We start from the raw sequence: 26,669 nt of genomic DNA, 5'->3' as shown, positions 1-26,669 counted from the left end.
CTATATAGTAAAATAGTAATCGATAAATTCGTTAACCCATTGAGTTTCTCGCCGGATCTTCTCAGTGGGTCGCGATTCTCATCCAGTGGTAGATTCAGTGAAGAACTGCTCTTGCTGAGGTAAATGTTAGCAAGCTCTCTCAGGTTGAGCCCCGTGAGCTTCGCCTACGCACCCGGTGAAGAATAGCCCTTTGATGCTACCGGTAGAAGGTAGGAACAAAAATCTACACCGGCGTGCTTCAAGTTGTGAATTATTATCAGTCAACGGTGTACCAAGAAAAAATCTATTAACAAATATTTTAGACAATGTTATCATCATCATTATCCTGCCCTTTTCCCAGTCACCTGGGGTCGGCGCAACATGTTTTCTCCTTCCATACTCTTCTATCATATACCATTTCTTCGCTCACTCCCCTCCTACCCATATCGTCTTTCACACAATCCATCCATTTCTTCTTAGGTCTACATCTTCCTCTAAATCCTTCCACATTCATAGTTAACACTCTCTTAACAACCTCATTTTCATTTCGTCTCATCACATGTCCATACCATCCCAAACGTGCACTCCTCAGCTTCTCTGTCACAGGTGCCACTTTCAGACTTCCTCTAACATATTCATTCCGTATTCTATCCATTCTCGTTACTCCACACATCCATCGCAACATTCGCATCTCTGCTGCATGCAATCGCCTTTCATCCGCCACTTTCGTTGTCCAACAAGCTGATCCATACAAGACGGCAGGCCTTATTAAGGTCTTATATATCTTCCCTTTTAGGGGAAGAGGGATGTGCGAGTCACATATTTTAGACAATGTTATGTCATGAACGAAATAGGTACGTCTGCAAATCGCGAATCAACACAAGCTAACTACAACATTACACATTCCCCATTTCTAAATTTAGCTTGAAGCACATGTATAGTCGTGGTGTGTTAGAGTCTTTGTCTCAAGTTCAAATTAAGTCACATACGCGAGGTCGAAGAACTTTGTACTGGGGGGAGACGTTTTGAACGTATCAATCCATTGGAGTTGCGGAAGTTTCAACTTTATTAAACTAAGATTACAGTTTAATCTGCTTGCTCTGGATAGTCTTCAACAGCTGTTCCACTATGTACTGAGACTTTTATCTCGCGTCTTTCACGGGTATCTGAAGTCGTCGTAGCCCAAAGGATAAGACGTCCGGTGCATTTGTGTCGAGCGATGCAACGGTGTTCGAATCCCGCAGGCGGGTACCAAATTTTCTAATGAAATACGTACTCAACAAATGTTCACGATTGACTTCCACGGCGAAGGAATAACATCGTGTAATAAAAATCAAACCCCTAAAATTATAATTTGCGTAATCACTAGTGGTAGGACCTCTTGTGAGTTCGCGCGGGTGGGTACCATCACCTGCCTATTTCTGCCGTGAAGCAGTAATGCGTTTCGGTTTGAAGGGCGGGGCAGCCGTTGTAACTGTACTTGAGACCTTAGAACTTACATCTCAAGGTGGGTGGCGCATTTACGTTGTGGATGTCTATGGGCTCCAGTAACCACTTAACACCAGGTGGGCTGTGAGCTCGTCCACCCATCTAAGCAATAAAAAAAACTACATCGCGAAGGTTTTGCTTGCGAGTAACTAGGGACTTTGCTCATCGTCAATCAGATGTGCTATTAAAAAAAAACTGTATTAGCTACTACATCACAGTGATCCTATGACAACTAAGCCCCTTCATCGTTCATTCTGGTTATTGAACTCCTCATAAAAAAAACCAAGTTCTTGAATCCTGATACCACTTAACCCAGATTCGGGGCAAGTCTTCACATCCGGCGTATTGTGAGTCAATCGGGACTCAAAAAAATTGGGTCAAATCAACCACGTGTTGGATTATAGTCGTGTCGTTGACTCGTAAGGGTTCATTCAATTGAGAGGTTAGGAAATAAAATGATTAGTTTATTCAGTATTTTAACTGGAGACAGAGAGAGACAGAGAATATATATTATTGCACACCAAAACACAATTGAAAAACAGGCACGTATAATTAATTGTACAATAGGCGATCTCTTCGCTAAAAGCGATCTCTTCCAGACAACCGTTTTTATGTATCAATCTTTTACAAAGATACAGATACAGATATACAGATATGTTACATTGCACTTATTAGCAATTCTTACTAATAACAGTGCTTAGTGCAGTTCTAAACCTAGATGTCAGTATGACACACTTGTTGAATGTCAAAATATAAATATGTAACAATGTTAACTCCACCACCGGTTCCAAAAAAAGCCACAGTCTTGAGAAGAACCGGCGAAACAAACTCAGCGGGCTTTTTTTTTTGTTTTTTCTCAAAATTTTTTTTTAAAATAAATAAATATATTTACAATAAAGGAAAAAACAAGTCAAAAAATACAATTAAAAATAATAATAATAATGAAAAATGAAAAGACCAGGAGCGAACGCCTCATTCCCACGTAGTGCCATCTAGTAAATAATCCTTAACTTTATAATATGCCTTGTTGCACAAACGTTCCTTGACAGTTTTCTTAAATCTATGAACAGGTAGTAATTGAACGTTTAGTGGGTTTAATTGAATATCTAGAGTACTCTAATAAAATAGACCAAAATATAAATTTACAGATTCTCATTAGTATAGTCGGTCTGATTTATCTCGATAATGTCGGACGTTCTGACCTCCAAGTAGTTTGTTACCATTAAATTATGATTGATTGATAAATTTCTCGTATTCAATCGAGTGCCTGTTAAAAATGATCGCGATTGAAGCTATAAAAGGTGACATCATATTTGGACAATATCGATTTTTAAATAGTGGTTTTTATGCGTGAGTGAATATCATAGTAGAGTAACCGTTAGATAATTCATTTCTAAGTGTTTCTAAGTTATTCAATCGAGTGCCTGTTAAAAATAATTGCGATTGAAGCTATAAAAGGTGACATCATATTTGGACAATATCGATTTTTAAATAGTGGTTTTTAGGCGTGAGTGAATATCATAGTAGAGTAACCATTAGATTATTCATTTCTAAGTGTTTGTCTATACATTTGTTGATGTGTAACAATCTCGTCAAGGTAGACTGGACTGGTCAAACGTGAAGCAAAGTACCTGGTTCATTACTGAGATTACTTCAGTTTCATTGATTTTTTTATTAAGTGTGGCGGTAATCATCGCACAACACAAGATATTTGAGAGATGCCTGAATCTCGCTTACGACATTTTGAAGATAGGCTTGTTGCATATATACTGGGTGTTAGGAGACCACTTCCGTAAAGTTAGGGTTCCGCTGATATAGCCTCTCAAGGCTATCAGCTTAGGTAGGAAAAAAAAAAAAAAAAAAAACCGCTTCCGTTTTAACCCATAGACACATTTCGGCGCGCACCGCGATACCGTAAGTTTCGTGTAGTCGGTGTGGTGGAGCTCGATGGGGTTTAGTCGGTAGTCGTTCTGCGGGGCAAGTGCTTCCGCGCGCCTTTTTCAAGGCGTAGTCTCCTGTGAGAAATTGGGGGAGGTGGAGGACCTCGGCCCTTCTCTTCTCCCCTTCTTCCTCTTAGGCGCCGGACATAACCCGGTCCGTTACCCCCCGTTAAAGGAGACCGCTTCCGAAAACGAAGACAGACGATAGTACTAATGACACTATTGATGATGGGATGGGAAAAAAGGATCCCCATTTAAAAAAACATATTTTTAAAACGTTCTATTAGCATTTTTGGCGCTACTCATGTTAGTACAGCTAATTAAAACGATAGTTTTATAAAAAATACATTACTTTGGTAAAAAAAACAGCAATTTTTTTTCCTACCTATGCTGATAGCCTCGAGAGGCTATATCAGCTTCGCTCTAACATGTAGGTGAGCTCACGGGGCTCAAGCCGGAGTGGTGCTAACACTGGCCCTAGCTAGATCAGTGCTTCGCAGAATCTACCATCGCATCGGAAACGCGATCCACTGAGAAGATCCAGCGAGAAACTGAGTGGGCTGTGTCTGTGGGTTAATTCGCTCGTCGAGCCCTTCGTCGCAAGCGACGGATTCGACGAGGACGGTGACTGGAAGCAGCAATGAAACACTAAGTTCGGTCCGGTTTCCTAACACCCGTTCCGAACAACAACATTCGGACCCGCGGTCTACCGAGCAATATCACCCGCTTGGTGGAGAAATCACGCAGTTTTTGCCCGGTTTGGGAATCGAACCCACGACTCTCGGTGCAACAGTCAGCGACGCTACCTACTGTACCATCAATCAGTCATTAACTTCAGTTAGAGAAAGAAATAAAGAAATCATTTATTCGCCAAGCATAGTGAAAATGAGTTATTACATAAGTTAAAAGCAGCGTGTATGTTTTGTCATTATTTGACATGCGATTTTTAGTGCAGTGCAAGATATTATACTATTATATAATTTACCGTTCATTCATCCATAATTCAACTAATAATTAAAAAATCCATTTATTTTCAATGTCGTCCCTAAAAAAATCATTTATGTGATAATAATTTTCACTAATAAGATTATCTTTTAGTTTTTTCCTAAAATGAAAATCGTCTAGGTCTCTTTAATTTCTTTGGTAGTTTATTAAATATCCTAACGCTCATACCTAGTATACTATTAGTCTTTAATGTAGTTTTGAATTTTGGAAAACATAGTTACTCTTCTAAAACTTATCTCATTGACCAATGTGATCATAATGTTGAGATACACAAAAAATACATACCTTTATTAATACGGTAAGGTCAGAAGGCTACAAACGCAAAAAAATCAAGATACATGTCTTCGTGCAAAGTTTACAGTGTGCGCCATTTTGTCTAAACAAAAAAGTTGTGATTTATGTGTGGATGTTGACATAATGACAATACCAGAACTGCTTAATGCAAAAGATCTAAGCAAATTTATATTTCTTTCGATTAAAGGCGGTTTCAGCTTAAAATGTACCGAACTACTAAAAGTTTTTTTTTTTTTTAAAACCCGCTATATTATAATTTGCGTAATTACTGGTGGTAGGACCTCTTGTCAGTCCGCACGGGTAGGTACCACCACCCTGCCTATTTCTACCGTGAAGCAGTAATGCGTTTCGGTTTGAAGGGCGGGGTAGTCGTTGTAACTGTAACTATACTGAGAACTTAGAACTTATATCTCAAGGTGGGTGGCGCATTTACGTTGTAGACGTCTATGGGCTCCAGTAACCACTTAACACCAGGTGGGCTGTGAGCTCGTCCAATCACCTAAACAATAAAAAAAGAAACTATAAAAGTTTTCTGGGTAATGTGAAATTCTATCACGGAAACATTAGTGAAGTTCATTAAATTAGATTTATTGAGGTGATAATGATCAAGTCCTGATGTCGCGAGGCGGGTTCGTTTGGTCCTCATAAATCTGTTTCCTCTCGAATTACACTAGACCAAATATTATTGTATAATCTATCGAATGTAAATCTTTTTTATTGCATAAATGGGTGGAGCTCACAGCCCACCTGGTGTTAAGTGGTTACCGGATCCCACAGACATCTACAAAGTAAATGCCGCCAGCCACCTTGAGATATGAGATCTAAGGTCTCAAGTATAGTTACAACGGCAGCCCCACCCCTCAAACCGAAACGCATTGCTGCTTCATGACTGAAATGGCAGGGTGGTGGTACTTACCCGTGCGGACTCACAAGAGGTCCTACCACCAGTAACATGTTTGAAATTTTAGACAGTTGTAATCGACAATTAGGAAGATTTTTTTGTAGTTTCATCCGTAAGGAGTTGAAATGCGGGTTAGACGTATGGAGTTTTATCATTTTCAAAGTACATATATGTAAAGAAATTGTTATATAATATTTGATTATGAATATAATATATTTGATTATGAAATTTAATTGTTCAGAAAAAGATATTACAATTAATAAATATGTTATTACCGTAATGTACCTTCGCGACATATTGATTCTGCTCTACTGATTCTGCTTCGTATTGTTACGAAATCGCATTAGCAGAATCATTTTTTTTTTCTGGATGGTTCGCTTTTGCGTAACTTGACCTACCATGGTTTCGCGTTTGAAGTCTTCCATGTAAATACAATGTAATCGGATGTCAAAAATAAAAAAAAATAACAATAAATGATCGACGACAAATGACAGATGCTCCATAAAGTTCTGTCATTTTGTTTTTAGATTAACTGACTCGGCAAACATTGTTTTGTCGTATACATTATTTCTATTGCCGGGCTGATTTGTGAATCTAAACCATTCTCGAATCCACTTGAAGGTTCTTTATTCTTTATTGTACACACAGTTAATACAATACAATAATTGCGAAAAGTTATAAAATGGCGAGCTTAACTCAACAATTGAGTTACCGGTCACCGTCCTCGTCGAGCCCGTCGCTTGCAACGAAGGGCTCGACGAGCGAATCAGCCCATAGACACAGCCCACTGAGTTTCTCGCCGGATCTTCTCAGTGGGTCACGTTTCCGATCCGGTGGTAGATTCTCCGAAGCACTGCTCTTGCTAGGGTCAGTGTCAGCATCACTCCGGTTTGAGCCCCGTGAGCTCACCTACTAGTTAATTTAATTACTTTGGCTATCATCTTAGGTAGGAAAAAAAAAACAATTGAGTTATCTACCAGCTAACCGTTCTTAAAGAGGGAGACATAAGTGGGTAGAAGAGTACAATCTAATCAATTTACTTATTGATACAAGTATTATATATAGTATATTAATGAAGGTACTCAGAAAATTTCATTAAAATCGGTCCTGCCGTTTAGGAGGAGTTCAGTGACAAACACACGCACAGAAGGAATATATAACATATATAAACATTTACTTTAAGGCTCTTTGTTAAGAAGGTTTTTTTTTTTTTTTTTTTTTTTCCACAGGAGAAAATCGCCGGATCCCCACCCGCACGGCAGGTGGGGTATGTGGGAGTCGAACCTCACTAAAAACTCCTGCCGCTCACAGCCGGCGCCCTACCCCGGACCGAGTGGGAACCCAGTCGGAGTTATTGAGACGGCGGGACAGGGTTTACGCAGAGCACATTACATCCATCCCGCCGTCCCCCAGACGCCGGACCGGCGGCCGCCAGCAACATGACCGCCGGTTCCCTCGGTCGACGGGCCAAGAGCCCGATTGATAGCGCCGCACTACACCTTCCCCCGGAGCGGTCGGGGGAACGCGACCTACCACGCTGCCCCACGCCTAAGCTCCTCCCCGCACAAAGCGGGTGGAGCCCGAAGCTCTTAGGGGGCCGGGTTACGGACGGGACCCCGGTCCCGACCCCCTGCTCGGCGGCGGCGGGTTTCTGCGTAGTGAGGAGAGCTTTGTCTCACTCGCCCCGCCGCCTCCTTCTGCGAGATGGTGCACTCGCAGAAGTCGAGCATAGCCTTCCAAGACTCGTCGCCGCCAAGCATCGACGCCACGACGCCAGGCAGCGACAAGTCTGGTCCTATCTTTGCGACAAGGACACGGAGCTGCACCTCCCAAGCGGGGCAGACAGCGAGCGTATGCTCCGCCGTGTCCAGGTCGTGTCCACAATGGTGGCACCTCGTCGTCGGCTCAGCTCCTATCCGGTGCAGGTACTTTCCAAAGCATCCGTGCCCAGTCAGCACCTGCACCAGACGGAAGGTGAGGCGTCCTCGGCCACGATTCACCCAGTCATAAAAGACCGGGTAAACCGCCTCGACGGTCCGTAGACCCCACGTGGGGTTGGCCAACCGCCTCGACCACGATTCGAGCACGGACCGCCGAGAATGGGCCTTCCGCGCCCGCAGCTCACTTTTGGAGGGACGCGCCACGCCCAGAGCACGAAGCTCACTGCGCCACCGATAGTCGGCAGCGAGCGACTCCGCCTCCAGCTCCCATGGCGGCGTCCCCGCCAACACACACGCCGCCTCGAATGAGACGGTGCGATATCCACGGATGACCCTGATAGCAACGGTGCGCTGCGGCCGGCGCAGGAACCGAGCCATAGTAGCCCGATTGCGCGGCTCAGCCCATACAGGCGCACCGTACAGGGCCATCGATCGCACCACCCCAGCGTAGAGGCGGCGTACAACCTGATCCGGCCCCCCGATATTCGGGAGCAGTCGGTTCAAAGAACCGGCTGTCCTCATTAATCGAGGGACCAGCTCCGCAAAGTGAGCACGAAAAGCCCACCGGCCGTCCAACACGAGGCCGAGGTACCTTAACTGCACCCCGACCCCTATCCGGACGCCCCCAACCACGATGTGGGCGTCGACAGGTGGCGCTCTCCGCGGCCCGTGAAACCACAAGGCCTCGGATTTACTGAGCGCCACGTCGAGGCCCAGTCTCTTGATCCTCCCGACGACGAGGGCCACTCCCGCTGTGGCGAGACGGGCAGACTCTCTATAATCATCGCCCCGGGCCACGACCAACGTGTCGTCCGCGTAACAAATAACGCGGAGACCCGGGAGGAGGGCACCCCTCAGCACCCAGTCGTACCCGATGTTCCACAAGAGGGGTCCGAGAACCGACCCCTGCGGAACACCACGCACGACCGGAAAACGGTGAAGGGTCCCACCGTACCCGGTACATTCGACCGACCTGGCCTCCAAATAGGAGCCAACCAGCCGGCGGAGGTAGAGGGGCACCCCATGCCTCTCCAGTGCCCCCCCTATCACAGACCAGGGCAGGGTGTTAAATGCGTTGGCGATGTCAAGAGACACCGCCAGTGCCACCCCACCCCGTGAGACAGCCTCGTCCGAGAGGGCCCGCACGCGAAGAATTGCATCCACGGTCGAACGGCCCTCCCGGAAGCCGAATTGCTCCGCCGACAGGTCAGGTCCAACCCCGACCAGGTGCTGAACGATGCGGGCAGCCAGAATACGCTCCAGCAATTTTCCCGCCTCGTCCAGCAGTACGATAGGACGATACCCGGCGGCTGTATCCACCGGGCGCCCCTCCTTTTTCAACAGCACAAGTCTGCCCGTCCGCCAGAGCAACGGAAACCGTCCCGACTCCAGGCAACCATTAAATAGCTCCAGGAGCCGGTCCCCTAGGGCATCGAGGGCCAAGGCCAGCACCCGACCATGGACTCCGTCCGGGCCGGGGGCCGTGTCCTTTGCAGTCATCCTGACAACGGTCACACGGAGCTCTGCCCCAGTAATATGGGGCACCTCAGCAGGGGCTTCGCCGTCGATGGCGTCCGACGGCTCACCCATAGCGGGGGGAACAAAACCCTCCCGCTCCTGCGGGAACAACGCCGAAACGATGTCCCGCAGCTGTTGAGGCTGAAGTCGCTCAGTCAAAGGGGGGGCCCACGGGCGCAGTTTACCGCGCACCAGTCTGTACGGGCTCCCCCATGGATCCGCTTCGAGCGCCTCCAAGAGTCTCTCCATGTTCTGCTCCTTGGCCCGCCTGATGGCCAGCCGCAGGGCGTCCTTCGCAGCGCGATATTCGCCGTGCAGCCGGGTCTCCTCCTCTGCGAACGCGACGGGGTCGTCGCGCCGCAGGTGACGGCGACGGCGGTGTCTAGCACACTGGCGGCTCGCCCGAATGGAGACTGCACGCAATCTCGCAATTTCAGGCGACCACCAGGGCGACTGCCGCCGTCCGCAATGCCGAGGGCCGACCCGGGGCATCGAGGCATCGCATATGCGGTGCATCGCGCCGCGGAACCATTCGGCCTCAGCCTCCACATCGAAAGGGTGTGGGCGCATGGGCGTCCACGCCGCCACCATAGAGGCCTCCACCAGGAGCTCCTTCTTCAGGAGCTTCAATGCCCACCTAGGGAATGATCGGAACGCACTCCGCGGGGGGTTAACCCCGCGAGCGCCTGCGGCCGGCGTCGGCGCGGGAGCGGAAAGATCGAACCGGATATATCGGTGATCCGACAACGATTCCGCCCCCACCACCACGCCCCAGCCGAGGATGCGCTGTGCGATGGACGAGCTCGCGAACGTCAAGTCCACGATAGACTCTCCCGTCCACCGCACGCATGTCGCGACCGAGCCCCTGTTAACGATACAGAGATCGGCCGCGACCGCCCACTCCTCCAACAGCCTACCACGAGCGTCCGTGGATGGGGAACCCCAAGCGACAGACTTCGCATTGAAGTCCCCCGCCAGTATTACCGAACGGGGAGAGAGGTGACGAGCGATCACCTCTAGCCCGTCCAGAAACCGCTCGAACTCGACGGTAGGCCGATTTGGAGAGAAGTACACCCCGATCACGACGGTATTTTCTAATTGTACCGCGACGATCCCGGGGCCCCTGGTCACCATCGCCAGGGGAGGAATCATCGCGGATCTTCTTATATGTATGGCCGCCAAGCCATCAACGTCCCCAAACCAGCAGTCGTCCGCTGGGGGAACGAAGTACGGCTCGGCGACCACAGCCACGTCAATTGACCACTCCGCCATAGTCTGGAGCAGCATGTCCTGAGCTCCGGCGGAGTGGTTCAAATTTCCTTGGAGGAAGCGATAGGTGTGATCCATTAAACCTGGACCACATACATCGCCCCCTCCCCTACTCTATTGTCCCCGCTATCGGGCTCGAACGCCTCAGCGGGGGCCAAAGTGCCAGCCGGTGCTCCCCCAGCCGACCGCTTCTTTTGGCGACGCTTAGCTTGGCGGCGCCAATTTCTAATTGCATTTTTGCCGGCCGGGGGGCATGCCTTGCCCCCGGTCCGGTGGTCAGCCTTGCGTCCGGCCGCCGCACATAACGAACAATGCGGCGCAGCCAAGCACACGGCCGCCTTGTGTCCAGGCTGACCACAGCGGAAGCACAGTCCGCTGCGGTCAACCGCACTCACGCACCTGGTGAGGCAGTGCCCAGTGCTGAAGCACCTTAGGCACCGCCAGGCACGCGGTTCTAGCAGGCGCACGTGGGCTGCTATCCAGCCCACGCGCAACCTGCCCGGATCCCCCGACGGTCTCCCGGGCGGAGGAGCAGCCAGGGCAACGGCCGCCTCCACCGGGCAACGTACCCACACGGAACCAGCCCCGGTATAACCGGAGCGCAGCTCGCCTACTGTTATGTTCTGCAGGGCACAGTTGCCCTGGGCAGCGACGGCCGCCGCCACCTCCTCCCTGGTGGTGCAGTCGTCCAGGCCGGTCACTTTCAATTCGGCCATCTTGACCGGCCTATGCACCCGCACCTCCTCTTCAGGCAGGACCATACGGAGCCTTGCCGCCAGACGCTCCGCGATGCCGGGACTATCGGCAACGGGACATTCTAGCAGTTTGGCCCCATTGGCTGTCTGCCTACAGCGGAGGCCCTCCCCCGCCCCGATCTCATCCAGGTCAACTGCCGCGCGCGCCCGAGCAATGACATCTCCGTATGTCATGCCCTTGGCTTTGGCAGCCGGCAGCAGCGTTAGGACCACTGCCGCCGACCGCGGCGCGCGCGGTTGCTTCTTCGTCGTTTTTTTTTTTGTTTTTGTTTTTAGCGGCTACAGGCGCCCGACCCTGATGGGGAGCAACCTGAGCCGCTGTAGGCGCTGGCGCTCTACCAACTTGTGCAGCTGCTGGTGGAGCCTTCTTGGCACCCCGCCGGGCCACCACGTTCCACCCTTCGTCCATGTTAGACGGGGGCGGAGGCAGCGGACGAGGCTGGGGTGCTTGCGATGGGCACTTCGCGTTGGTGCCCCCCCCCCCGCTTGGTTCTATCCCGTCCCGGGCCCAACCTAGTGGCTGGAGCCCGTACGGGGGCGGGGCGAGCGGCTGGAGTACCCGACACCGCGGCATATGCCGGTCGCCGAGCGTCAGCCGGAGCAATGAGCTGCGCCTCGAGGGCCGCCAGCCTGCCGTCCAGCCTTTCTAATACAACCTGGACGGTGCGACTGATGACCTCGTCCAGGCTGAATTTTTCAGCCAGCTCCCGTGGCCCTACGAGTGCTTGCTGCCGCTTGGTAGCGGTCATCTCCCTAGTGCGCGCGACGGGAGACGTGGCCGCTGCTCAGCCGCGCGCGGTGGCGGCAGCACAGGCCACCCATCGCCAGTCAGCGCCGGGGAACGGCGCTTCTGGGGCGCCCCGGCGATACATGACGTCGCTGCCGGTACATGGGCCGGTGGAGTTCGCAACCCAGTGGCCCGGGGCAACGCGGGCGACGGCGTTGACGCCGCTGCCTTACTCGAAGCAGAAGCCTCATCATCAGGCTGCTGTTGGGCTTGAAGTAGTGCTCGAAGCCTCGAATTCTCCGCCATCAGCTGTACCACCTGGTCATTGGCGGAAGCAACCGAAGGCAGAACCTTCGAGACCTGCGAGGCTACCTCTCGCAGCTTACGGCCAGCGGCTTTGGTCTTAGTGCCGTTGGCCGCATATGACTTGACGGTCCTCATGGCCCTGTCTATGACCAAGGCAGGGTCTTGAAGGCCGCCTTCTTCCTCCTCTGTCGTTCGCCCGTCCAGTGAGGCGACAGACATCGACGCCGATGACTGCGCCGGTGACGGCGCGCCCCTCCTCCGGGCGGGTCTTCCTTTTGGGGGCGGCATCTCCTCCGCAGCAGAGGCCGCATCGGAGACTACCAGAACCTTCTCCGGCGGGGCATCTGCGCCAGAGGATGACGTTGGATCCCCTCCCCCCTCGCGTGAGGAAACTCGCTGGGTCTTCCTTTTCCGCCTTATCTTTTTGGCGGTTGTCTCTTTCGAGCCAGCCGCCTCGCTGTCACTGACGTGCCCAGAGTGCGTCAAGTCAGCGCTGGCGTGTCTCTGTTCGACGGGTTTTCCGCTGCCCGTCACACAGCCCCCTTCGTCATGGCAAGCTTTGCCCCCCCCAGAATACGCGGGGCAGCGTGCTCCCACCGAGGTGGAAGCACGGAGGGATTCTCCACCTAAGGTGGTACCCTCCTGGGGTAAATTATTTAAAAACTTTGCCATCATTTGTTTTTTCCTTTGATGTTTAACTAGGGGTCGGTCCCCTGGGACGGCCCTCACGACTGGACTCCCTCCAGCCACTCATCCCATCACCGGGCACGTCACAAGCTTAGGATTAGGGCATTTTTTATAGAGGTTCGCATCCTCGCGGCCCCTGCTAATCAGCGGCCCCCGTCCCCTACTCGGTAGGGATTACGGTATGCTTCTACGAAGCCACGCCGGTAAACCGGTACCCCGCTCTGGAGGGCCTTCCCCTGTAGCTGCCAAGAGGCAACCGGGGACATGGCAACCAGCGACCGGAAGGGAGTGCCCTCCGGTTCACTTCTCATCCTCTTGGGGTCTGCCATTACTGACAGACCCACACGTCTGACCATGATGTGGCCACGCTGGCGTACCGGTACCCCCCTCTGGAAGGCCTGCCCCTTTAGCAACCAGAGAGCTGCCGGGGACATGGCCTAGCATCCAAGAGGGCTCCAGAAGGGAGCCCTCGCCCCCTTCACGCACCCTTTGTCCAGCAAAGGTGGGAAAAAGGGAACACGGTATGCAGTCTACTTAGTTCGCGGCACCCCTGTGCAGACAACGCTGCTCCACGGTGTCGGGGTGCACGCTTAAGCCCCACCGCCACGACAAGGCGAGACCACGCTTAGTGGGGTTGTTAAGAACGTTTGGAGAATGTTAAATTTATGTAGTCCGGGCATAATCCAAAGTCACCGGTGTTCTGAAACCTTGAGTGACCGAAGCTACCTGTGCATCTGTGTTACTGAATGGATGGATCGGTTGAAGTAGTCATGAAACTCATTATGGATAGATGATCAGATCATGCTCTAACGAAGCCCAACTGCCGAGCCAAGAGTATGACAAATCAAGTCATGTTTTTTTTTTCCGCCCTATCCATTGTTTCGGGCTCAGTCGGAGCCTGTCATGTTTATTGACAGTTGTTGTCAAAATCGACTCAAATTTTTTACTGGCGATGAATGTAAAAATAAGTTTTTTGGGATTTTGTTGTGGTGTACCAACCGGTTTTCGATTTTCAATGGAGCTTAATTGTGCGTATCTATTTTGTTGCGTAATCATATGAACGAGCTTACAGTTGTCGAAGGCCTACCGTAGTCCATGGACATCACGACGTGAATGCCGACACCAATCATGAGACAATGAAATCACATGCATTGCTTTGCAATCAAAGCTTTATTTGCATTTAAATAGCAGATGTATTACGGAAGCTTAAACGATTATATTATCAGTAAATTCAATACGAAATAGGATATCCAGGACGAGACATTAAGACGTTAATGTGGAATGGCGTGGGACGACATAAACTACTATTTACATTACTGTCGCAAGAATTTCGCAAGTGCGATGTGTCCTCACAGTTTCAATATCTGATTTCGCTCATATTGTATATTGAGTAATTGTTAATTTAGCTATAGCAGACCATTGGCATTGTTAATGACCACTCGTCATCAGGCTATCTTACTTCAACGGCAAATGATGCGAACGTAAGCCATCTGTGCTTTCATGCTAGCTTTTATGTAAACTGCCGCATAGTCGAGACTTCGTAAGAAAGCTTTGCAAGTACCGTATAGACAGACATTTTTAATAGATATTTCTGTCTTTTACTTGTCTACTTAACATGTTGCTAAAAAATTTAGATTTTTAGTGTGTTTATTCAATGAGTAATAAATGGTGTTCCACGGTTATTGTGCCGAAGGAAGTCACTATGTGTCAAATTTAAACAATGTACCGAATGTTAAGTGATACTTAAGATACAGTTGAGCATCGCAGACAAAACTAAATGCACAGTCCAATCTCGCTTTTGTTACTTTTATTTATTTTTTATTTATTTATTGCTTAGTTGGGTGGAAGATCTCACAGTCCACCTGGTGTTCAGTGGTTACTGGTCTCCATAGACACCCACAACGTAAATGCGCCACCCACCTTGAGATGTAAGTTCTAAGGTCTCAAGTATAGTTACAACGGCTGCCCCACCCTTCAAACCGAAACGCATTACTGCTTCACGGCAGAAATAGGCGGGGTGGTGGTACCTACCCGCGCGGACTCACAAGAGGTCCTACCACCAGTAGAGGCGTAACTTAAGGCGTTCGTCGCGCTGGCCATCATTCAGCTCGTGCGGCACCCACTTTTCAAGTTTGCCTTAGTTTCTCAACCTTACCAAATTAAGGCAAATACAGAAATAATGTTTTGATGCTAAAGTTGTAAGATGTTGCTAACTCATCGGTACTTTGAGTATCGTCTGGTTCCCGTACCTCCTTGAATTCGTTTTTATCGACTGTCGTTTTCGGGCGACTACGGGGTTCAATTTATTAGATTAAAATTTCCATGTCGGAAGCGTTTAAACCTATAACGGATCGTAGGTTGGTAGTGTTCACGCCGCACACGTCATTAATGTTGTCAGCTGTTTGTGCGACCTTTCTACTGTGACAGAACTTGTATTTTTTATTTACTCGTAATTTTATCGTGTCCTTATTGATAAATAAGATACAAATGTAATGAAAACAAAGAAATAATAAATAAAATAATAAATTAATTAAAAAAACAGAATATTTTATTTTAAAAATAAAACTACTTAATTGAATGAAATATAGAATAAATTGCGAGCCATGGATAAATTATATTTATAGGTTACTTATATTACGACACATGTAGCTGAAAGTAAGTATTGTACTTTTTGACGAAGCATGTTGCTGTTAATTCTGTTTCTATAATCTGACGAAGCGTGTTGCGGATAATAACATGTTATTTTTATGTTAGATTTATGTCTAAGAGTAGATGCAAGTTTCGACGGAAAATAACCTTTACATTGATTAGATATTCGTAATATTTTGTGTATTGTAAATAAAGTTTATTTCAAAGGGACAGTGTTGTATAACTGCGACTTCATAGGTGTGTTTTTTTTCAATATTTATCGGTAATCTTGAGATAAAACTACTAAGTATTTCAGTTGAAAATAATTTTAAATTTAAATCTGTATGATTTGATTGTTTTTCCTTTATATTATGTAATAGATGGGAGGGACATATCGATTTGTTAATACGATTAATTATAAATTAAATACTGAGTACCATTAATCAAGTACAGTAGCAGATTAATTTTTTTTGGACTGAGTGACCAGAGGGAGGGAGGGAGGGTATATTGTAGAAGCAGTGGTATCCTGTACACCTTGTTAATATCTTATGTAAATAATAGGACAGACAGATGATCCTCTCCCATCGACTGGTAGTCAGTTCAAATATTAAAGAGTTGCGCTCGCATGAAGCTGTAAAAGCTTCTAATAAAGAGTTAGCCAATTAGTCCCAATACGTTAAAGTATTTAACTTTTTTTAGGGTTGATGGATTACTGATGGCCCGGAGACCTTTTCCAGTTTCACCAGGACAGGTGGGCGAGGGCTCAGCCAGTAGGCGTGTGGCTGATATGTGTTTATTTTGTTGTCCTTTTAAACCTTTTATAAATAATTCTCCATTAACTGACTATATTATTATTATATGAGAGAGTTTGTACCCATCAGATAACAGGCTCAAACTGTTACGTGACCACGTGAGAACATATTAGAACGCTAAAACTTCACTAGATCAGTCATTTAGATAAACAGATCTCTCTGTACTGATGACCATAAGCCACACCTTAACATTTGTAATCAAACAATTTGACCCGTCTAATTGTGCAATAGACGGCAGAATAAATAACGTTTTATCATCGGTGATCTCTTGTGAAGGGGTCAGGAGACGTTTGAGCAACGACGCCGCTGGCGCTACGGTAGCCAAGTTGGTATGATGTTTTCACTTTTACCGCTGGTTGTGGTAACCTATAATCTCTTCGAGAACAATAAATAATAATGATCTGTCTCAAGCAAAGAGAAACTGAACTAAGCTATGAAAACACACTCAACAAAGACCGACTTTGACCGCAATTAAATCTGTTTCCCGTGCCAGTTTTTCACCAGGACAGGTGGGCGAGTACAGGCTCAGTCAAGGGGGTGGGATTTGCTAACAGCTATTCAAGCGCCTCCAAAGGAGATCTAACAACTCAAGAGCAGCTGCTTCGCGAATGAATTTACTGCCGGATCGGAATCACGACCCGCTGAGAAGATCCGGTGAGAAACTCAGCGGGCTGATGTATGGGCTAGGTTGCACGCCGAACACTTTCTCAACGAGTACGGTTACCGGGGTTACTAAGCCTGCTCCTAGTGTTAGAGCTGAAGGCGTCTAATGCAAAGGTTATTGAATCTGATGGACCCGTAAGGACGTGCTTAGGGCGACGATGGTGACTGGCTCCTTGACTGGCTGGCTGGTTTGGGTTAGGTTGTATCCGAACGAGATCTAATAGCTCAAGGGAAACTGCATCTATTAGCTTTGGAAATTGCGGTCCGTTGAGCAAGAGATCTAGCGGGAAACTCAGCATGTTAATGTGTGGGCATGGTTTCACCGTACTCGAAGACCCTACGCTTTTTTTTATTGCCCCTGTAGGCAGACGAGCATACGGCCCACCTGATGGTGAGTGGTTACCGTCGCCCATAGACTTCAGCAATGCCAGGGGCAGAGCCGAACCGCTGCCTACCGTTTAATACTCTTCACAAGTCTCGTTTGAAGAAGGACATGTCATGGCGCTCGGGAAAAAACGTGGAGGGGAGTTCATTCCAAAGCCGGATGGTTGGTTACCAGGGATCCTAAGACTGCTAGTGCTGTAGCTGCAGGCGTCTAATGACAATGTCAGTGAATCGTTACAAAGGTAATGATAAAAAAAATACATTTTAAATTCAAAGTGTCGTAACGCCGACGAGTCTTTTCGAATCTCGTTCAACCGCGTCCTTGGAAATCCTCTACAATCATATTTCAGCAAGCTCGAAGCAAAATAAACAGTCAAAGACAAAGGCCTGAGTCACCTCGGAGAAAAAAATGTTGTTGTTTTAGAATGCGAAATGTGTGTATCGAATTTGAAATAAACCAAGTGTTTTTTTCTTTCACCGATTCCTCTAATTCATTTCTTCATTCTTTATTCGTGGAGCTTTGACAGATAGCACACTGAGTTTTTCGCCGTATCTTCTCAGTGGGTCGCGTTTCCGATCGGGTGGTAGATTCTGCGAAGCACTGCTCTTGCTAGGGCCAGTGTTAGCAACACTCCCGGTTTGAGCACCGTGAGCTTACCTACACGTTAGGGTGAAGCTGAAATAGGCTCTAAGGCTATCAGCATAGGTAGGGGAAAAAATTGACAGATTTTTTTTTTATTGTCCTTGTAGGCAGCCGAGCATACGGCCCACCTAATGGTGAGTGGTTACCGTTGCCTATGGACTTCAGCAATGCCTGGGGCAGAGCCAAGCCGCTGCCTACCGTTAGCTCCACAAGCCTCGTTTGAAGAAGGACATGTCATAGCGCTCGGGAAACACCGTGGAGGGGAGCTCATTTCATAGCCGTGGCAAAAAAGATTCTGAAAGCGCATTGTGGATGAACGCAGTGGCTCCAGGTAGTATGGATAGTATAGATAGTAGCTCCAGGTGGTATGATGAGACAACAGTACATGTTTTTTTTCTAAATCTACGCTTAAATTTTTTTTACATTTTTTTTTCTTCTATTGAACACCCGATACTTGTATGTGAACTAGCTATCTCATCTACGCGAGTAAAAGTAAATGAGTTATTAGGTAACACAGCTATATAGAAGGGTCAAGTTACATTGGAAGTTGAACTGGGCACTCTGAAAGCTTCAAGCGATGGTCAGTTGGTCACGAGATGTGGCGTGATCGATGATCGAGCATCTTGCAAGCAAAAACAAGTTGAACCATTTATCAAACAAGCCACGAGCACAAATCGAGCTCAATTGAAATCGTCGTGGCCTAAAGGATAAGACGTTCGATGCATTTGTATCTACTGATGCACCGGTGTTCGAATCCCGCAGGCGGGTACCAATTTTTCCAATGAAATACGTACTTAACAAATGTTCACGATGACTTCCGTGGTGAAGGACATAATATAGGAATGAGGCGTTCGCTCCTGGCCTTTTCATTTTTCATTATTATTATTATTATTTTAATTGTATTTTTGACTTGTTTTTTCATTTATTGTAAATATTTTTACTTATTTAAAAAAAAAAGATTTGTAAAAAACAAAAAAAAATGCCTGCTGAATTTGTTTCGCCGGTTCATCTCAGGACTGTGGCTTTTTTTTTGGAACCGGTGGTAGAGTTAACATTGTTATTTATATTTTGACATTCAACAAGCTAAACTGACATCTAAGTTGAAATAAATGATTTTGAATTTGAATTTGAATTTGTAATAAAAATCAAACCAGAAAGATTATAATTTGCGTAATTACTGGTGATAGGACTAAATTAGGTTTTGTGAGGCCGCACGGGTAGGTACCACCACCCTGCCTATTTCTGCCGTGAAGCAGTACCAGAAGCGTGACCTACCCGTGCGGGCTCACAAGACACTCAAAAGTTTAGATTCCTTCACGGCTCTCTATCGATTCTTATGTTGATTCGCTCAAGAGGCTGTGTCGAAAGAACGGTTTATTGATGTCCGACAAACGGTTCGACTTGAATGTTCAGATAACGGCGCATTAAAACGTAGTAAAATAGATGGATTTTCGGAAACGCCAATTAAGCCACCTCTTCATGGAGTGAGCGCATAACTCCCGTTGTCACCTGGCATAGTGCCAGTTACACCTTTCAGCGGAGAGCTTATGAGACACGTCCGGAATGTAAGCCATTGCACAATTTGTCCGGGTCAATGACTCGAACTATTTTTGTTATATCTATACTTCAATACTAATATTATAAAGAGTAATTTTTTTTTTTTGTATTGAATAAGCTCCGAAACTACTGAATCGATTTGAAAAATCCTTTCACTGTTTGGAAGCTACACTATTCCTGAGCGACACAGGCTATAATCTTTTTTGAAAAAAATTGGGGATCCTTACTAAAACTCCAGTAATGTAAAACAAGGTGTAAAAAAATTACCTAAAATATTCTTTACATCACGTACCCTGCGAAAACTATTGATGATAGAATAAAATAATGTACTACGACTTTGTAGAACACATTATTATTTACAAAAAGTGTAGCGACAGCATATGTCTAACTATTATAGCTATGCTGCAATAAGAGTTCTTTTGTTTAAAAAAATAAAACAACGTCAAATATCGTTGAATTGTTTGTTAAAGACCCGAGCGGAGCCGGAGCGGGCCGCTAGTCCATGATAATTCCATTAATTGTTATCATTGTAGAAATAATGTCCCATTTTAATAAGTTGAATGTACATAATTCACGTATGTTGTTTCGGGCTGTGGATGGGCAGAAGAGCTTAGGGCCTGTCCAGTTTTAAGTCGTTGCCGAAGTCTGTATACAATGAAAATGCTGATTTCTTCCATTCAGAAATAAGGTTGAAGTTTCCATAATATTACGATGATGTTTTCATCTCAATTTTACCATTGCACTAGAGTTAATTCATACCATCTGTAAATGGTGCATTATACCCAATGCAATTCAGAAGGCCTTTTTACCACGTACCGTCCTGATTTGGAATGGATACCTCTCCCAATGTTTTTCCCAAGCGCTATGATATGTATAAAACGAATTTTGAGAAGAGTCTTTAGCACTAGGCCGTTGTTTGATTGTGCCTCTGACATTGCTGATATCCATGAGTAGCTGTCACTACTTACAATCAGGTGGGCCACATGACCGTCAGCTTACTACGGCATTAAGAAAAACAATATAGATATGAATTAGTGATGAACATGAGCCTTTTTGAAAACTCTCCCAATACGTGACTCCTTACGAACTTTTTTTTTTGTTGCCTTTGTAGGCAGACGAGGCCCACCCGATGGTAAGTGGTCACCGTCACTCGTGGACGTCAGCAATGCCAGGGCCAGAGCCAAGCCGCTGCCTACCATTAAGTACTCTCCGCAAGCCTCGTTTGAAGAAGGACATATCATAGCGCTCGGGAAACACCGTGGAGGGGAGTTCATTCCAAAGCCGGATGGTACGTGACAAAGAAGATCTTTGGAAACGCACCGTCGATGAACGCAGCGGTTCCAAATAATATGGGCTTCGAAAAAGAGTTTCTTCATTTTATTTTTATTTTTTATTTTTTTATTGCTTATATGGGTGGACGAGCTCACAGCCCACCTGGTGTTAAGTGGTTACTGGAGCCCATAGACATCCACAACGTAAATGCGCCACCCACCTTGAGATATAAGTTCTAAGGTCTCAGGTACCTATAGTAACAACGGCTGCCCCACCCTTCAAACCGAAACGCATTATTGCTTCACGGCAGAAATAGGCTGGGTGGTGGTACCCACCCGCGCGGGCTCACAAGAGGTCCTACCACCGGTAATAATACGTTAAACAGATAAAATAGCTGAATAATTATGTTTCCTTGAAACTTGACGGTACTTAGCAGGTATTTCCAATTACTAACATGTCTTATCGCGCAATGTTATCTGTTTCCTATTTCAGCAGACTTGAAAAAGAGGTTATTGTTGCAGATTAAAATATTGGTACAATGAGTGCCTTCTTAAAGTAAGTAGGTGAACTTAGCAGTTTAGTTTTTAATATAATTTTGACTTTATCAGTGTTTGATTGGAATATATTATTCCCGATCCTGCGGAAAGAATGGAAAGCAGTCGACGTCGCCCAAAACACGTCATCTCGGATCCTCCCGATCCACTAACGGTGCTTCTAGGTACTTCAAGCACCGGTCACCGTTATCGTCGAACCCGTAGCTTGCGACGAAGGGCTCGACGAGTAAATTAACCCACAGACACAGCCCACTGAGTTTCTCGCCGGATCTTCTCAGTGGGTCGCGTTTCCGATCCGGTGGTAGATTCTGCGAAGCACGATTCTTGCTAGGGTTCGTGTTAGCAACGTCGTCAGGTTTGAGCCCCGTGAGCTCACCTACTAGTTAAGGTTACGTTTAGTTTAGGTAGGATTAAAAAAAAAGGAATATATAAATAATATTGAAAAAAAAATTATTTGCGTTTGCAGAAGAGAATGTTCATCATAACACAGGAAACAATCCGACCATGGGACCGCTAACTTTGGAACATTTATTTAGATTAGATTACGAAAAAGAAAATAAACACTAGTTCTATGTATCTGAGATCACTAAGAACGGTTGTTGTGAAATGTGTGCATTTCTAACCATATAGGGAAGGCTGAGGGGTGCATCTGGGCTCGTAAACACCACTGGGGGGTGGCCCTAAACGAAGCCATGTCAATAACAATGTCTATCTATATATTAATACGTAAAGCAAAAACTTTGTATACCTTTTTACGAAAATTGCACGGACGGAGGAGTATGAAATTTTGCACACTTATAGAGAATATAGAGAAGAAGTGCACAATGCTAATATTTTTTAAAAATAATGCATAAAAGATACATTAAATCAATAAAGAAAACATTACACACACTACATACCATGTATTTGACGCACACACGCATGCATACTATTTATTGTCAAACTTTTGTTCTTGACGTCTGTTGTCAAATTGAGAATAGATTAAATATTGTTTGTCTCTATTAATATTTTTTTATAGTGTAGCCTTGGCGAAATTTGTGATTATATAAGTATAAAATACAATCATAATAGTGTACAAACTTACAATTCCATATAATTAAAGTCGAATTTCGACTACTACGGGACCTCTAGTTTATAGTAAAACGGCCCGTTTTTCGATTTTAAAGAAACAAATACGGAGAATTAATTAGCCGTGGAACAACTGCGACAAATCTTGATAGCAAAGAATGTAAAATTTTATTTCGATCCTTTTGGACTATTTTTATATATCGTTATTATAATAATTAGTTTAAAAATAACAGTCTTATCGAGTGCTTATCAATTGCAAGTCCGATAGGGAAAGTATTCTGCGTATTTAGAAGAGAATGTGGGTGTGGCGTAGATAAACACGATTTGTTTATTGTCTAAACACCTTTGTTCTCGATATTAAGTAGGTGTTATTCTAACTAATACAAAACTGAAAGCTTGGTTTCATATTTAAAATGGAGTTTTGCTGCCGGTAGTCGATTGGACGGGGCTCACAATCATCCATTATGTCCACCTAAGTGTCAGCGGTAATTTGAGTTAACGACTCGTTTTGAAAGGCGTTGTGACACATTAAATGTTTAACTAGAGGTCCCGCAGTAGTCGAAATTCGACTATAATTAATTGGAATTCTTAGTTTTTACACTATTATGATTGTATTTTATACTTCTATAATCACAAATTTCGCCAAGACTACATTATAATAAATATTAACAAAGACAAACAATATTTAACCTATTCTCAATTTGACAACAGACGTCAAGAACAAAAGTTTGGCAATAAATAGTATGCATGCGTGTATGCGTCAAATACATGGTATGTAGTGTGTGTAATGTTTTCTTTATTGCTTTACTGTATCTTTTATGCATTATTTAAAAAAAATATTAGCATTGTGCACTTCTTCTCTATATTCTCTATAAGTGTGGAAAATTTCATACTCCTCCGTCCGCGCAATTATCGTAAAAAGGGATACAAAGTTTTTGCTTCACGTATTAATATATAGATTAAAATCTTAATTGCCCGCACGGCGATCGTAGCTGTTGTCAAACACAGAGATGACAGCGTCACTTATAAAATTCACACGTAATATGTACATAATGAGTAAAAGTGTCTTTTTGTAGGTTATTATTAGCTGTGTTGGGAAACGGGTAAGGCTGTGGTCTTCTTGTTGGGTTAAAAAGTTGATTGACTGATTATAGCAAATTAAATTGGTTATTTTGTTCATTGGAGTTCATATTGGTGGACAGGAGTCAATAGCTAATTAAAATAAATAATAGTTTAAAAAAACTAAAAGCGTGGGGTGCTTTTCAGGATATTATCAAAATAACCCTTCCACTCATATCTGTTCATAAAATATTTATGACTACTGATATCATGCAGCCCACGCTCTTTTTATAATAAAATCATTTTTTCTTACACTATTTTTAATTCAAAATTATTAAAATTTATTTTCTATTTTTTAGTTGGATTGTCTGTCTATAAAAGCGTATTTTGTTAGTTTTTTTAAACTATCATTTGTTTTTCATTTTTTAGTTGAATTTCAATTTTTTCAATACAATATATTTTTTTAAATATTGAATTGTCATCGGTCCTTAATAAGTATACCAAATTTCGAGTTAATCCGACGTTTTGAAGGGGGTCAAAATCATGTTCAAAGACTCCGTTACAAACATACATACGTCTGAAGCTAATAAAAGCGTATTAAAAAATAACTTACAATATCCAGTAAGTGTACGATTTCTGAAAAACGACATTTGGACATTTTACCTTTGCATTAATTCCCTGTAATTTATCTATCGGTATGGTTTAGTTCCTACTTGTTACATTGGTTTTATTGTAATAATTATATAAGTCAACTGTAAAGTATAATTTGATAGTTTACGTGCATCGGTAAATATTATCGTTTGGTTTATTTTTGCAGTGATACATTTTTTTCCTTGGCAGCCTAAGGAGCTAAGTAAATTACGCGCAGACGGGTAGTTGAGGTCACGGGGCTCAACCAGAGAGAACTTGGTCACACTAGCTTTAGCAAGAGCAGTAGTTCGCTGAATCTACCGCCGAATCGGAATCGCAACCCACTTAGAAGATCCGGCGAGAAACTCAGTGGTTTGTGTCTATGGCCTAGGCTGCACGTCGAACCCTTCGTTCGAAGTTCGACGAGAACAGCTCGAGCTCACAGTCCACCTGGAGTTAAGTGGCTACTGGAGCCCATAGACATCTACTACGTGAATGACTCCACCCACCTTGAAATATTAGTTCTAAGGTCTCAGTATAGTTACAACGGCTGCCCCACCCTTCAAACCGAAACGCATTATTGCTTCACGGCAGAAATAGGCAGGGTGATGGTATCTGCCCATGCCGACTCACAACATGTCCTACCACCAGTAATTACGCAAATTATAATTTTGCGGTGCTGTTTATAGACTACTTAACATAATAAGATCTCTTTAAATCCGTAATTACTTCCAAGCACATCCTCGTCCCGTTCCGCCTATAATCACCGCTGTCACATTAACCCGGGCCTTACATCTCGCCGTGAAATTAATTGTAACTTTCAATTACATTGTTCTTTGGAAAATCGACGTCTCTAGAAAGAAAATTGTTCAATGAGTCTTTGTTTTATTCTGTCACTCTATGAGTCGCAAGACTTCGAACCGCAGACGGAAACTTTTAGTTTTTAATTATTGTCGCTCACGCAGTTTATGCACGTTTTTCACCATCATCATCTTGGCTTGTTGTAATTCCAGCATGGCGTTCGCCTCACTGTTATGATTATGAGATATGTCATTTTTCGAATGAAGTTTGAAGTAACTCGGCTTGAGTGTATCCTGATATCGCTGGTCGAAGGTAGCCGGGAGATTGTATGCTAGTCTGTGTTCCAAAGCAAATGATGATATTTTAATCGAAGTGTATAATAAGAACCATAGGCGAGATATAAAGTAGCGCATACAAGCCTTAAAGGTTTTTAAAGCGTTTCATGTTGGAAATTCAAAACGAGTTTGTGGTCGATGTACCGATATATACCGTCTACAACTCCCAAAATCTCCTTCTGAGACAAAAACTCATTCGATAAGGCTATGCGTCATGATAATCGTCTTATCGTTCCCACCGCTGAATACTCCCCGAAACCTGATCACGCAGGAGCCAGTCACCGTCGACGTCCTAGAGACGTTCTTACGGATCCATCAGATTCAATAACCTTTGCATTAGACGCCTTCAGCTCTAACACTAGGCTTAGGGATTCCGGTAACCGTACTCGTCGAACTCGACAAAGAGCTCGACGTGCAACTTAACCCATGCATCAGCCCGCTGAGTTTCTCGCCGGATCTTCTCAGCGGGTCGCGATTCCGATCCGGTAGTAAATTCATTCGCGAAGCAGCTGCTTTTGAGTTGTTAGGTCTCCTTCGGAGGCGCTCGGGCAGCTTTTAGGAAATCCCACCCCTCCTGGCTGAGCCTTTGCTCGCCCACCTGCCCTGGTGAAATTGGAAAGGCCTCCGGGCCACCAGTAATCCTTAAATCCTAAAAAAAACAAAACTTTTTAAATTGGATAGGCTATAGGATTGGATAGGCTTAGATTGGATTTTGAATTGGATATGATTTTAAATGGAACGGGATGGGCTTGCAGCAGAATCCGGGAGGAAAATCTCAATAGCCATTATGTAAGCGGCTGTCCTGACTCACAAAGAAAACGAATAGAAACAACAACAATAAAAATATACAAGATTATCTCTTGTTTAGTTTTCACGACATTACCTAAGCCTTGATTTTTAGATGAGAACAAGATTATTAAGAGGTCAGCGTGTGTGTCATTGTATTCTATACGTTCAAGGACAGCCCGATGGCCAGGCGAACCGGATTCGGTGCGAAAAAGCCGAAACGGGCAGAAATCACGACGCGAGGGAGCCAAGTGGTTGGCGTAAAGTGCTTAATTGGGATCGCCGTGTTGATGTTAAATTTGATTGGGCTGCGGCTTGTACAACGCTATTGACTATGTGAAGACTAAGACATATTCTTCGAGATAAACTTCTTTTAATGTCGATTCATATTTTTTAGTTATAAATGTGTAGTATGACGATATGTGTAAGAGGCGAGTGAGCGAATAAATGATATAGGAGTATGGAAAGAGACAACTTGTTGCGCCCACAACAGATGACTGGGAGAATGATGATATGATAATATTTTTAGTTAGAATACTATTTATTTGTTAAAATCCGTTGTATAGATATGTATATGTTAAAACAGTTGAGAGGTTTGGTTACAATAATTTTGAATCATGTTAGTTGAATGATGTGATCCTGACTTTGGTCGGGTTCCCCTCGAAATG

The 26,669-nt window shown here is 45.2% G+C and overlaps 1 protein-coding gene across 1 annotated transcript in view; it reads right to left on the bottom strand.

Annotated features, from left to right (window-relative positions):
- LOC101740827 (vitellogenic carboxypeptidase) overlaps positions 1–26,669 on the bottom strand; it is a 281,799-nt gene that overhangs the window by 158,646 nt on the left and 96,484 nt on the right. The window lies entirely within an intron of this gene.

Source organism: Bombyx mori, chromosome 16 (assembly GCF_030269925.1).
Source record: "Bombyx mori chromosome 16, ASM3026992v2".
NCBI lineage: Eukaryota > Metazoa > Arthropoda > Insecta > Lepidoptera > Bombycidae > Bombyx > Bombyx mori.
This window is presented reverse-complemented; position numbering and strand designations above follow the sequence as displayed.